This window comes from Mytilus californianus, unplaced genomic scaffold (assembly GCF_021869535.1).
Source record: "Mytilus californianus isolate M0D057914Y unplaced genomic scaffold, xbMytCali1.0.p SCAF_1, whole genome shotgun sequence".
Lineage (NCBI taxonomy): Eukaryota > Metazoa > Mollusca > Bivalvia > Mytilida > Mytilidae > Mytilus > Mytilus californianus.
In genome coordinates, this window is record NW_026262581.1 from 28,574,991 (window position 1) to 28,591,765 (window position 16,775).

Here is a 16,775-nt window from a genome sequence, read left to right on the forward strand (position 1 = left end):
TACATGGGTGTAGCAAACGATTTGGGAATAAACACACTGTAAGATGCTGCCAAAAAGTCACATCAGCGTCCAAAACAGGAAATTAATGATAGGGAACGAAAAATCGCTTTTTTTTGTTTGAAATAAAACTAACCATCTATTTTGACTTTTAATATTAGATTCATATAATTAAGTTTCACTAGGGAATTTCGCAATAAACGTAGAGCACAAATATCCTCAAGTAAATGATTAGTATTTACAATACATCAATTAAATAGAATTTAGACGAATCTTTACTAATTTGGCCATACACTGTGAACATTACAAGAACAGAAACAGGTCTTGTATCAAAGGTTGTTATTGGTGCCAACAGGAATATCTATACCTGTCATAAACTGTCTTGCCGAAACGTACTTAGATGTTTCCCTTTTTCCGTTTTCAATTTTAATAGATGTTGTCGAGGGGCACATTAACAGCTTTAATCATCTTATCAGAGTTTCAATAAGGATATCTGTTTTTACAGAAACTGGCTCTGTGTGAGTGTTAGCAATTGAATGTGCAATCTGATTCTTAAGGGATCAATTTCAAGAAAATATTGTGAGGATGTGTAGCGTAGAGAGTCAAAAAGTCAGAACTGTCAACAAACACTATATTGTTAGCTTTTTAGATTTTAATAATCGACAACAAAAAATCTATCGCCCATTCCTATAGATCTACTCCGTACCTATAACGTTCCAAAGTTAATGAATAAAATCAGATTAAACCAGGCTTATCATTTTTACGCCAGACGCGCATTCGTCTACGCTCAATTTAAAAAAGTTATTAAAATGTCAAATAAAGTACAGTTGAAGAGCATTTAGAACACAAAATTCCGAAAGGTTTTTTTTCCAAATACAGCGATAACAAGATAATCTATTCCTGAGTTAGAACGACTTGGTATGAAGTTTGGCAAACAATTTAATTTATAAAAATGACCACATCAATTATAATTCATGTCAACACAGAAGTGCTGACCACTTGGATGGTGATACCCTCTGGGAAGAAAACTTCAACCAGCAGTTGCATAGACTATCATACAATATAGAATTATAGTAAATATGTGTTACGCTTGATTAAATTAAAACAAAAATGTTTTTATTCAATATCAATGAATAGTTCATTTAAGTCCTTTTAAACTTCCTTTTTAGGTCAAAATACTATTATGCTGCTACACAATAAAGGGTACTATATGGTACAGTCATTGATAAGTTGAGTACATGGTTTGTAGTACTGATAAACAAATGAACTTCCTTTACCTTCCTTTTCGAATAATATGTTTGTTTCTACTATGATCATGATGATAAGTCCACTTAACTTCACACTCCTAAAACAAGGTTAATTGAAAATGTTTTTATTTGGGTATGTTGATTGAATGTTTATTGTCCGTTCAAATCAACACATCGTTTTGCAGTGTATGATCAAGATGTGCAATTTCTGGAATCATAGGGTCAGCGGAGAAAGGAAATAAAGACAAATAAACAATTACATGGAACTCAATACCGTAACATCAAAAAGATATATGGTCAAATAAGTTCGAGAGTATAAGAAAAATCTAAACACCGAGGGCTTTTAATTTTTTTTCCGCTATGTAAATATATAATGATGGGACACATTCAAATCTTCGTTATTTCAAAGCTACTGTTTAAATATACTGTTTGATAGTAGCATATGGAACGTTTAAGCTATAATATATACTGGTTTGGAACTGTTTGCATTTCCTATCATGATTTCCTTGACAGAGAGTTGCTGCTTACAAGCTAAAATCTTTTAAACCAATGGTTCTAAGTGGTAAAGTTGAAGTCATCCTTCGAAAATTTTACGGACGCCATCATCAGTTAAACTGTTTCTCGGATGACAATTACGATGGATATGTTCAAATTGTCGTCATCACAACCTTGTCCTCTTTTTTATGAATGTGATATCATCGAATAGAACTTATCACTGAGTTTATACTTACATGAGCAACACGAAGGATCTGTTCACCCTTCCGAAGCACTGTTTTGAGGGGATTTGGTGTCACTCAGTCGTTAATTTTCTATGTTTTGTTTTGTATAATGTTTCTGTTTTAGTCGTTTTTGCTTTTTTCCATGACGTTGTCAGTTTGTCATATATTCATGAATTGATTGGCCCTTTGGTATCTCCCGCCTCTCTTTAAATTCATTCATTCGTGTGATGCACAGTTCATAATTCTATTAGGAGGTGTCCGTTGTTATTCTCTGGTTTACAAGTTGTAATGTACTATTATATTATTCATTTATGTATGTCTCTATCCTGAGTTTTCTTGCTTTTAGTTGTAATGTATTCCTATCTCGTAATATTGTCATTTTAGTGATATTTTTAACATTGCCATATAAGCGGGAGGTTTGGCTAGCCATACAACCAGGTTCAACCCACCATTTTTTCTTAAAATGTCCTGTACCAAGTCAGGAATATGGCAGTTCAAATAGTCCGTTTCTATGTATGTTGTGTTTTTGTTACAGTTCAGTGTTTATGTTGTTCCGTTGTTTCCTCTTATAGTTGATGTGTTTCCCTCGGTTTTGGTTTGTGATCCGGATTTGTTTCAGTTAAATCGATTTATGACTATTAAACTGCGTTATACTACTGTTGCCTTTATTTAAATTTTTTTAGTTAAGTCGGTGGAACATTCTAGATAAACGACATAAATCACCTCATGTTTTTTCAAACATTATAATAAAAAGCAATGAAACACAAAAAGTCCGGTGGTTCTTTTAATAACACTAACGGTACCAATGTTACTGCACTAGATGCGCATTTCGACAATTTGTGTCTCTTTGGTTATGCATGAGGCCAAACATTGTAAGATCTAAAACTTTATGCAAAAGTTGAAGAGCTGATAAAACCGAAAGAGACCAAAAGGGAAAGCCAAATTTGAATACGCCTTATGAACAAAATGGAAACAACTTATTTGAACAAAATTATTGTGTTAATTTCGAAATACAGAAATCAAAATCCAGCAGAGAAATAACAAAATGAGACAAAATGCAGCAACCATCCATGCGTACAGAGCAATATAATCAGACTTCTACGAGCAGAAATAACAAAATCCATAATCATGGACAGTATGAAGAATGTTATCAGGTGATCATCTTCTAGAGACAGATGTTGTTTCTGCAAGAAAGGTGTTTCTTAATTAAAATGGAATGATGAACCAAATATAAAACAGGCATTTGTTAACATGTTGACTTGTCTTTATATTGAAAGACCTTATGACGGAAAAAATGAACTACAATCATTCCGCATCTTCTTATAAGTTTTATGTGGGTTGACACATTTCTATCTGAATCACTCGTCACAGATCGAATACCAGAACTAAATCACAAATTAACGTGATAAAAATTAGATCACTTATTATATTTATAAATATCTATAATATACAAAGGGGTTGTTTAAAATCAAGGAAATACTTGTAGTTCAAAAAGTAGAATGTAAGAGTTTAATGTCTGTTGTATTTATGAATATTTATATACTAAGGGGTTGTTTACAATCAAGGAAATACTTGTGATTCAAAAGGTAGAATGTAAGAGTATAATGTCTGTCGTTTATTTAAGCACCAATTTAGTTACCCCAAAGATATCTGTTATGCACTTCATGATACATGTGTTTACATTAATGTAAACTGATTGTGTCTATAATCAAGTTTCTTTCTTCTCAAGTCTGTACACGTTTTATACTTTTAATACGAATCCTTAACGTTTAAGTGACCAAAAAAACATAACATTTTGTGGATATTGATAAAAAACATTGGCTGCATTTTAATTTTCGGGTTTTGGTGCTAACGAGCATTACCTTGAAAAACAATCAACACACTATAATGGAGCACGTGCATAAAGAGGGATGATAGAGGTTTATTTGTGTTTTGTTTGTTCTTTGTGCTCTCCCATTTGTTAATTTAACTTTGTCATGAAAGTTGTCAAATGATTGGTGTATTTTTATCCTTTTAGAATCGGTTAATACTATCGTCCTTCTAAGTATATAAATTTATCGTGGTTTTTCTCCTTTGCACTTGTTCTGTGTGATTGCCGAATTTCTAACGAGAGATGTCGTGGTTTAGGTCACTACATACAGAAAAACTGTCGGCGATTTAGAATACGGAAGACAAAATTCAATACCGGTATATTTCTGAAGATTTTTATCCCAAAAAGAATTTTCTCTTAAATGAAAATCTATGTTAACGTGTTTTATAGTATACCATTTAAGTATATATTCATCTTTTTGGTCAACTATAAAGAATCATATGACTAAACTTATGTTTCTTGGACGGTAAAATTCCTCTACAAAGAAATATTTTGATCTTGAACTTGATCAGTTAAATAACAGAACAGGGACATTTAGACTGCCAATAGAAAATAAGGATATGGTGGATATGGGCAGAAATATTTCTGCAACAAGCCACTTCGTACCCCTCAAAGAGTTGTTGCAATAGTTTTTTTTTTAATATGCTGAGCGTATGGCACTCTTTATACATGAAACTTCGGATTTAACGTCCCCATTCCGACGGAACATGGCTCCGTATTTGTACATCCCGTATAGAAAAACTGACGGAACACTTTAAACAAGAGTTTTACACATGTTACATATGTGATGGAAAATTCCTTGGGATTACCAAATTTCTTAGTCACAGTAAACTCTTGGGGTATTATGGGAAATAGAAATAACTGTTGCAGAATTTAATCGACAAAGAAAAGTAAAGGACTATAATATGTTGTCATTATCATTGGATCACATGATTCAAGAAAAAAAAAATGCAAAGATTGAAAAGCATATTCTACATGGTTTAGGAAAAATACAAACATGATGCAATAAGCTTGTATACAATAAACATGAATGAAAAACAAGTTATTTATGTTGGACTCCTTTTCATATCATATTTAGCTGCATTGATGTATTCAGGCAAATTCTTTCTTGCAACCCAATTTCAAAGAACATTCTCCATTTCAAAGTCACAATAATTAACTAACTAATGCAATATGACAACAACGAAGACACATAACTAAACCCGAGTTTAATACGCCCATTGCTTTTGAAATACTTATCACTTTGGTTTCATTTTTTGCTTTTGTTTGTTGAATACATATGGTGCTTTATTTATCTCACATTTGTAATTATATATTGCAAATCCTTTTTGTCGATAACGAAAATATACAGAAAAAAAACGTTGGCTGAGTAAGACAATATGTAAGAATATATGTAAATCATATCTGTATAGTCGATCTACACAAATTCAAACAATCAATACCCAGTATAATATGTATTTGTTACAGCCATTTTGTAAAATTAGACATTTTTTAAAATCACTCGGATTTTCAGGTAATTTAAAAAATACCTGAACTTCACAGGCAATAAATAAAATGACACATTTTAAAACAAATTCAACAAATATCCTGTTAAGTTTAAGATAATTTGTAGAAAAAGAATATCTTTGAGGTACATGTGACCAGAATATAACATCTGGGTAAGAAAATAACTAATATTTCGGTAAAATTAATTTCATTCTTTTAAAATCCAGCTGGGAGTGTTTGTATGTCTATAACTAGTACTAACTTTAACTGACAGTAAAACAACGTTAAGCATGTACTCACTCTGTATTTCATGGTCAAGATGGCAATAGAACAAAATTAACAAACGAGTTACTAGAAAATCTAGATTCAAAACAGAAGTGGGTATTATCAAGCAGAGCAAAGAATGATGTTTTTTTATTTAGGTGATTGTTTTTTTGTTTTCGTTTAGTAGGAAATATGTCATGCATACTTAAGACGAAATGTCACTGTGTCACCATACTTATTTATATATAGTTATGAAAGTATCGAATCTTTATTAAATGTGGTTCTTACCTTCACTTGATATTTGCTGTCATTTTCGTGGTAGTTGCCATGTTTTTGTAGAGCTTTAGAAGGGATGTGCAGCGTAAAATATTGTACGACACGCTCTGGGTTATGATATTGTCGTCAGCCAATATTGTGGACGTTATTGTATTTCATCTTGAGATAACGCAAGTGGCATAACGTCACAGACGTTATCATGCTATTTGCGTTATGTTTTTATTGAATTATGTGTCGCACCGTATCGTACTGATTATACATACGGGTATAGTTAATATTATTGTCGAAACTAATTTCGACACATTTTATCAATAAGTATTAATTCATCCTCATACAAAAACAGTTAGCTTTTATTATATATAATATATTGTCTTAACTGTGTACCGACACGACACGGTATCGACACAGCTATAGTGTCAACCATAAGAAAATACGCTAATTCCTTGTGGGAAAATAAAGACTCGATATTTTAAATAGAGACCAGTTATTGAATTTACTATACCACAAGAATATTTACTCTATATCACAAACAATCACAAAGAGTACATTTTGCTACATTAGAAATTGCTGAAGGCCAACGGGCTATTTCATTTACACATAAAAGATCACTTAAATATACACTACGCTAGCGACAAATTTTTAAACAATAATACAGAACATTGATTAATTGAGTTGTGCATAATTATAAAATAGATTGACACTTACGTTTATTTTAAGAAGTTAGAGATAATAAACTGTTACTTATACAAAGAAACAGAATTATCAGACATTGTTTATAAAGAAGGATAATTTTATTGCGTGTGTTATTGTATACTAATTATATTAATACACATGCAATTCCCATATATTGATACCAGAGCTAACAACGTGTAACTACCACGAATCCAAGTAAAGCCAACCTGCATATACTATAATTGTTTTAGTCTCCCAAACGAAGCTCCCATATTTCGTAATTCCCAGGGTCGCCTGACATTGGACAACGTCCAGTGAAAATTGGTTTGGTCCAGTGAAGTTATATGCATTAGTGATGCCTGGGGACTAACCTAGTATATCATTCAAATCATCTTGGCATGACAAACCAGAATATATATGGTTTAGGGGTGGGGATCTCGACCATTTACAAGATACTAGAACATTGGGGTGGGGAGGAACCCTGGGGACTGGCCCTATATGTCATTCAAATGTTCATTACATGACAAACAGGAATATATATGGTTTAGGGGTAGGGATCTCAACCATTTACAAGATATTAGAACATTGGGGGTGGGGGGACGCCCTGGGGACTGACCGTATACGTCATTCAAATGTTCGAGACATGACAAATAGGAATATATATGGTTAAGGGGTGGGGATCTCAACCATTTACAAGATATTAGAACTTTCTCAAATGGCAGGGGGTCGGGATGACCCCTGGGGACTAACCCTGTATATCATTCAAACCATCTTCGCATGACAAACCAGAATATATATGGTTTAGGGGTGGGGATCTCGACCATTTACAATATACTAGAACATGGGGGTTGGGGAGGAACCCCTGGGGACTGGCCCTATACGTCATTCAAATGTTCATTACATGACGAACAGGAATATATATGGTTTAGGGGTGGGGATCTCAACCATTTACAAGATATTAGAACTTTCTCAAATGGCAGGGGGTCGAGATGACCCCTGGGGACTAACCCTGTATATTATTCAAACCATCTTCGCATGACAAACCAGAATATATATGGTTTAGGGGTGGGGATCTTCACCACTTAGAAGATATTTGAACTTTCTTAAATGGCAGGGGTTGGGGGTGACCCCTGGGGACTAACCCTGTATTTCATTTGATGTGCTTTATCATGACAAACCAGAATATATATGGTTTAGGGGTGGGGATCTCGACCATTTACAAGATATTAGAACTTTCTCGAATGGCAGGGGGTCGGGATGACCCCTGGGGACTAACCCTGTATATCATTCAAACCATCTTAGATTGACAAACCAGAATATATATGATTTAGGGGTGGGGATCATGACCACTTAGAAGATATTAGAACTTTCTTAAATAGCAGGGGGTGGGGGTGACCCCTGGGGACTAACCCTGTATTTCATTTGATGTACTTTATCATGACAAACCAGAATATATATGGTTTAGGGGTGGGGATCTCGACCATTTACAAGATATTAGAACTTTCTCAAATGGCAGGGGGTCGGGATGACCCCTGGGGACTAACCCTGTATATCATTCAAACCATCTTGGCATGACAAACCAGAATATATATATTTTAGGGGTGGGGATCTAGACCACTTAGAAGATATTAGAACTTTCTTAAATGGCAGGGGTGGGGGTGACCCCTGGGGACTAACCCTGTATTACATTTGATGTGCTTTATCATGACAAACCAGAATATATATGGTTTAGGGGTGGGGATCTAGACCATTTACAAGATATTAGAACTTTCTCAAATGGCAGGGGGTCGGATGACCCCTGGAGACTAACCCTGTATATCATTCAAACTATCTTAGCATAACAAACCAAAATATATATGGTTTAGGGGTGGGGATCTTGACCACTTACAAGGTATTAGAACTTTCTTAAATGGCAGGGGGTGGGGGTGACCCCTGGGGACTAACCCTGTATTTCATTTAATGGGCTTTATCATTTGGAACAATTTCATTTAAAAAGATTGTGTCTATCACAAACGGTTTTCAATTTATAATCATTTGAAAATTTTTAAAAATAAAATCCCATAGGGTTCTTTAGTAAAACCCTCTTTTCTTTTTGCCCCTCAAAGTACCCCTTTATAAACCCCATTGCACAAACAAAACCCTGATTGCACCACTAGACATGTTAGTCTAACATATTGTGAAACCCGAAGTTAATCTGACAAGCGGTTTTGGAGAACGGGTGCGGACAAGTTCAAATTTAAAAGCGGCGGAAGAAGAAGAAGAAGAAGAAGAAAAAGAAGAAGAAGAAGAAGAAGAAGAAGAAGAAGAAAAGAAGAAGAAGAAGAAGAAGAAGAAGAAGAAGAAGAAGAAGAAGAACTGAGCAAAAACAATAAGTCTTCCCAAACTTCGTTTGGGAGACTTAATAACAAGAGGACTACATAACACACTAATAAGACCTAGTTTCTTGTCTTCACCAAGCTAACAGTCTGAATGTAACCAGAAATAACAATTTTTCTTCATTTCCAGTTTGTTTTCAGTATTTTTTCTTTAAAAACCACATATTTCACCCCAAAATACCCTTTTCCTAAAGTTATATCAATGTAGATTTTTAGTATGTTTTTAGTACAAGTCCATATTCTAATTTGCACTGAAAAAACCTTGTGTTGCAATTAGTTGCAGGTTGGGTGATTTTATAGCTAAATTGACTAGGCTATAAGGTCAAACGTAAACTAAAATAATGAAGAAGAATAATAAACATATCAACTATTTAACATATTTTTAACGGAAGAACGAAGAAAAGCTAGCATAAAATATAAAGCGGCTTATATGATGTTCTCGCACTAAATCAAACCCAGTCAACGTTTGGTGACAATTGTATCAATTCAATCAATTCAACCTGAAAAATAAAATAAAAAAGTTAACGCAGATACTGTTATGTCTGCTTCCTTTTCTGATTGATATCTCAACAGACATTCGATATTTCCATGTGTACTTATTGTGCCCTTCTTCCATGTCTTCCAGACTTTTTCTTATATGAAGCAGAATTCGAACAGTAATTTCTCAAAGACAGTGACAACAAAAAAACGCAACTTGCAGAAATGTTTCATTTCCCTTTCAAATATACTGATGATGTTCTGACACTCAATAACCAGCATGTCAGTAAATACTTGAATCCAATATATCACAGTGAAGTTGCAATTGATGATACCATCGAAACTATGAAGTTTGTCATATATCTTGACCTTTCCTCGTAATTGACACATAGTGACGACTTTAAACAAGACTTAATGACAAACCTGATGATTTTAACTTTCCAATTGTTATCTTCAAATTTCCCAGCAGTATCATATCTTATGGTGTTTACACTACGTTATATAAAAACTACGTTACGCTTTTGCGGTAAATAGATCAGCAGGACCTGTATATAACAAATATATCTACAGGTTGAATGGTATAACATGGCTTCCGTTTCCTGTCAAGATTTGATTGATAGAGGGTGGTTACTGCTTATAAAGGGGTTATTGACCAAGGATTGTAAATGGAAAAGCACGCCATTTTGATTTGGTTGACCGATTAGGAATATCTGTATCACATAAGACTGTGTTTTTTTTCTTCCATAATTGCCGTACCTATAAATCGGAGAATGCAACTTGGTACAGCAGGATATTTACTTACCATGAACATCACGACATGTCACCAGTTGAGAATAAACTGCTTACACTTACAGAGAACCTGGATTCATCCCAAGTTTTTGGTCTGGTTCTTGTTTCGCAATCATCAGTTTTTGTAGTGTTTGTTTTTTTGTCCGCTTTCGTTTGGCATTGTAATGATCGTGTTGTTTGTCCCTCTTTCACCAGTACCCCTTGGTAATGTAATATCGAGTTCAGTGCACATGATATTATTTTACATTAACATGTAATTACATAATAAAGTCCAACTGCCATTTTGACCTTTTTGATTTTTTAACAGCACCAAAAAGAAATCTTACAGAGGACTACATTAGGCCCTTTTTTTCAAATCAACAAAACTCTGAGATCTACGAAATTCAAACTTATCTGTACACAGTAGTTTTCTTGGCTTTTCTATTCAGAATTTAGGTGAAATAGTGTCAAATGTGTGCATTATTGAAAAGTTCCAAATGTTGAAACAATTTCTGATGAGAAGCTTTATTTGAGAATCAACTCAAACGAAAAAGGTTGTATTGATCACAAAAACTTTGTCCGAAGTCATTGGTGAACCTAACTGATGTAAAGGCATAAGAACTATTTGAATACAACCAAGTCTGAGACTTATAAAATGCCTTGGTTGTGGTAGTTTTTGTAAATCGCCGAAGTCTTTCTATAATATTTTTAAATACTATTTTGAGATTGCCCCTTAATTTTAACGGTCTTATTCTTATTTTCAAACTTGTTTGTTTTAACAAGAACAAAACTGATTCAAATACCATGTTTTGAGAATTTTACTTAGTATTTAGATATGAAAAACAAGCTAACACAAAAAGATATGGTGGAACAAGGTAGCAAATATAACAGATTTAGTGTTAGAAAATAACTTTATACAATTATGGAAACATGTACACCGCGTGCAAGTGCTATTTGAATATTGCTACATAAGAAGTACGCTACATACGCTAAATCACGATTTCAACCACCAGATGATTTTTATAAAGCTACTCTGCCATACAGACAATTAGGAAAGAAGATTAAAACATTTTACACTACACAGTAAAAGTATAGTTAAATTGGATAATTGTTGCAAGATCCTCGCAGAGTCTTAAAAAGAAATTGACAAAAACAACTGAAAAATATGTTATTTGTCTCATCAAGTAAAAAGGCAAACTTTCCTTAAGCCATTGTAACTTTCAAACTTGTACATTAAAATCGTCACGGATGATGCCGGCGTTCATCATGCAAAAGAAAGTATCATTTGGCCAAAAAAAGAGGGACCGTCATCCTCTCAAATTTTAACAAGACAATCACCAATGTATTATTGTTTTGTATTGGTCCAAACAGATTTTTTACATGAATATGTAAAAATTAATTTGATATTAAAAATCTATAATATAAATATATACTAAAGTTTTAAGTTGGTGTGACCGTAACATGCTGATAAACGATATTTATCATTACCTAAAACCTGATACTGGATTGATAAACAGAAGGACGGAATATTGGACGGACGCACTGACTTGACTATAGTAGACGGGTCATGGCAATCTGTGTAATGTTTTACTATTGTTTTGGTTATATCTGTGTTTTAATCTATGTGAATTTTATATATATGCATTTGCTATTTCCTAGTTGTAATAAATTGATATGTTTTAGTCAATATTGATAAATCTATGAATTTATATGACATATATCAGCCACAATTGCAAACATATGATGATAAAGTCATTATTAGATCATCAAAGGCATCTGCAATTATAGATTCTGATCTCAGAATGTTTTAATGTATTGTCCTCAATCACATCGGTGGTCATTCTTATATCGACAGATGGACTACATGTTAATTATAGCAGATGGTAGAAATCTTACTATCCTGAATGAATTCAGAAGTAATTTAACAGTGTTTAAGGCGACATTTAATGAGCGTGGATTATATATAAGACTTGTTTTTCGCTCTGCATTGACGAGCCATTTGGGATCAATATACCTTTAAATTAATTTACCATAAAAAGTAAAATATACAACATTTTAGCGCCAGAATAATAGTTGATTTGTTGTATGAACCATTTAGCTATCCTCCAATCTGCTAAACTAATCAGCTGATGTAGTAAATTGTATATGCATAAGGCTCATTCTGACCCCTGTCTTTGTTTGTTTAAGGAGATAGACGATTTCTACAAATACTAGAATCAATTCAATGTTTTAAGAGAAATAAAGAACTCTTGTTTTACCATTTAGAATGACAATGCTTTGAATTGATTATACATTTAACAAAATGTACAAACCCAAGTACGAATTAGATCATACATTTTTGAATGACAGTATAAAGTATGACTTCACTGATGAGTTTTTAGTAGACAAAACGCGCGTCTTGCGTACATAATTTTAATACTGGAATCTATGATGAGTTTATTTAAACACCTGGATATAAATGATCGATTAATACATACATTACAACTGAATAACAAATATACAAATAAATACACCATCAGATCAATATAAATGAGCAAACAGTGACTTTTAAACTGTACCTGAATATTTTATAATCAATGTAAACAACATCATTTGGTAACTGGGTTACGACTGTATAAAGGGGTAACCAAAATCTTTCAAAGCGTAACAGATTAAACAAAACAAATACTATAAAGTTGATTCTCAGGAAGAACGAAAAGAAGCTATAAAAAATATTACGTTGTATATATGCTGTAATTTTATCAAACAAGTCAAAGTTTGGTGACTCTGATGACCGCATTTTCATAATTCAACTTCAAATAAAGAACAGCACAGATACAAATAGGCCTGCTGCCTCAGTGTATAGTTATTTCATTAGAGACTCCATATTCCCACGTACTTTTTGTGTACCCCCACTGGCAGGCTTGTTTTTGTACTCATATAAAGCAAAATAGATACAAAACATTTTCATGAACAAAATAATAGCATCTTGCAAAGTTCTTTAAATTTACTTTGAGATATAATGATGATGTTCAATACCGCATAATTCAACGATTGTATACATTTCATACACTAGTGAAGTTATTAGGGATTCTAACAAAAGAAGAAAGTCTGATTCATATCTTGGTCTTTTCCTCGATATTGACACCAATGGACGACTTCAAACCGGAATCTATGACAAACGGTATGATATCAATTTTCAAATTGTTATCTTTCTATTTCTACGCAGTAACATGGCCTCTGCTCCATCGCATGGCGTTTATTTATCTTAGTTAATACGTTTCGCTCGTGCATTTTCACACTATACGGAATTCATTAACAGGAATGTGCTCCTCTTACAAAAACTGCGGCAACAAAGTTATGAGGATGGGCGACTTTTGAAATCGACACTTTATACGTTTTATGTTCAGCATCAAGAATCGGTGGACTGATACGATGTGTCGCTGTCTCAACTCACTAGTGATATGTTTTTGCGGTCTTCAATCTTCAAAAACCAGCATAAGGGGAGGGTTGAGCGCTCACAAACATGTTTAACCCCGCCACATTCTTTATGTGCCTGTCTTCAAGTCAGGAGCCTGTAGTTTAGTGGTTGTCATTGGTTCATGTCTGTCATATTTGTTTTTCGTAAATTGTTTTGTTATAAATTAGGCCGTTAGTTTTCTCAATGGAATTGTTTCTTATTTTGCATGTCGTGGCCTTTTATAGCCGACCATTTAGTATGGGTTTTTCTCATTGTTGAAGGCCGTAGGGTTGCCTATAATTGCTTACATCCACTTAATTTGAACTTTGGTGGATAGTTGTCTCATTGGCAATCAAACAACATCTCCTTATTCTTATATAGTCGTTTGATCTGTAAATTTACCGATAGCGTCCTACTCTCGATTATTACATTTTGACTTTTTTTCTTTCCTTATATGATATCCAACTCGATTCTTGTGATCCGTTCAATTCTTACTTCAAAACATCGGGACAGTTAAAGCAAAATTTGTCCAATTAGACTATGTTTACATTTCCTTTTTCTGTTTTATTGTTTTAACGATGATATTTCCAGAAGTTAAATTTTGTTACCATGTTATATGAATGTACATCATGTACAAGCAAATCCGATACTAGTAGTCTTTGATTGACTTTACTTTTTTATGCATACATTTATATGTCCAGAGGAATAAAATGAGTTTTAGTAATATAGCATATGACATCGGGATAGTACATCCTGTAGTATTCTTTCGAGTTATTTGTTTTAGCTGTATAGAAACCTACGGTGACCCGATGCGTTAAAATATCCATTGTAAAACAACGCAATATGTTGGCGTAACGGATGAACGTTTTCTTTATCTTACCTTATTGAATGGATCAATGGTTGATCATATTAACACTGTTATGGATATAAATAAAATCAAAAAGATAATAGGATACGCCAGACGCGCGTTTCGGCTCCAACTGACTCATCAGTGACGATCTAATCAAATCAATTAAATAGATCAAATTAAGTACGAAGTTGAAGAGCATTGAGGACACAAAAATTCCGAAAGGTAGGTTTGATAATATATATATACTGATGATTCCCAAATCTAATATAATATTACTAAGTTTAAGTATTTAGAAGGGTTGTGTCAAGGAAAAGGAATGATCATGTAATTTTTTTGTAAAACCGCCATTTGTCAAATATAACAATTTTGACAATGCTTATAACGTCATAACCACTGTCCTTTCTGTACCAAGGTTTCCAGATTATATCAGCCTGTTATTTATCAATACGATTTACACAATTATTTAGGCTTGAATAATTTCCCATTTCTGCAATCTTAGGGGCTTATCATAAGTTCTCCTTTGTCAAATGACTTAAATATTTACAACTGAATGCCTCATTTACGATATTGTTAAAAAAATATATTGAATAATATACCGTTTTGAGCACTTATCAACCTATATTATCAAAACAATACATTTAAAGTAACGTTTGTTTTATTGTTAACTGAAAGCATGCAAAACAAACATTCTATATGTAAAAAGCAATTTGACATTGATTTTAATATGATATTATTTCGATGAGGAAATCGTTAGTTTGCTTTCCAATAAAGGAGATATGTACTCAGTTTAAAAAAAAAACAACTTTTAAAGACTTTTTAAATGAGTAGAAGTTTGTTATGGTAAACAAAAAGGGGAAATAACAGTTGCAAAATATTATCAGCACAGAAAAATTAAGGGACTACAAGTTTTTTTATTTCCATTTGAAATGTTGAATGCAAGCAATTTATATTTTGGCATTGTGATTACAGTATATAATAGAACGTTACTATAAAACACCTATATAGATACACGAATAAGCTGCTAAAGTGTAGGATACAGGTCCAAGATAATAGGTTTTGAATGTTACATGTATATGAAAGAATTGAATTGATAAAAATGGAGACGTACCTAACCACTTGGTTTAAAAACGGGAATAAGATACCAACAGGAGCAATCAAAGACCATAAGTTGAGGAAAGGCAGACAACACAACAAGCAACGCCAACGAAACGAACAGAAAAACAACAGTCAACAAAAAGTACACAGAAAACCCTATTAATAAACCGAAGGTGAACTGCTCAACTAGTGGCACCGATCGTGTGCTCATACAAAGTTGAATTCTTGTAATCAGTCGCATTCGGTGATATCTTATTACAATGAGAAATGGGAATTATGATAGAAAATATCGAGTTTTGAATCAAATTCTAGATATATGCACTTGCTGCTGAAATATTCCTAGATTAAAATGTAGAATACAATGACAAAATTCAAGCACCTATGTGTTGTTTTAAAATACGGTGATGTAATGAAAGCCGAATTTTGTATTTTATAAAATAAGGTATACTAATATAACATAATCATTAGTATTGATTGGTATAATTCAATAGCTACTAAGAATTTCAAAACATATCACATATTTAGTAATATAAGCAGTATAACTCTTTTCATATATCTTATCTCCAATTTGAGCATTCTATTATAATCTTATAGCCCGTAACCATTTACACTACAGATAATTTCAAGTATCAACTACTTATTTAAGAACACTGATTGATGGGGAGTGGCAAACACTTGAAAATTACAAGTGTTCGGCAAATGCCTTTTAAATTGATACTAGCCTGGACTGTTACAGATCATTTATACGATTAACATTCAAAATAATATGGTACACTTGAAATGCACTGAAAAGATTAAAACAAATAATGACCTTAAAATGATATACATCTAAACTGTCACATTTAAAAACTGGTACAGTTTGTACATAAAGAAATATAGTGTACCACTGTACTAATCAACCACTTTATGATCACCTACATTTCACACTACACAAAGAAAATCTCAATAAGGCGCACATTTAAATTATCAAAGGGATGATCACTTACCTGAATAAGGAAATGACCGCACATATTTTGAGAAGTGATTCAACATATACTAGCAAACTTCTGTGTAAATCGAATGTTTTAATTTTCATATGCTGCTATTACAAGAAAGTAACAAAATGGAATTTGAGTTTTCTAGGATTTTTGCAGGGGCATTTGGTATTTTATATGTTTTCTCTTCTTTTTTTGTTCTTCTTTAAATTCTAAACAGTAAGCTGTCAGTCAAAGTAATTGTCTGCAAAAAAATTAAATAAATAC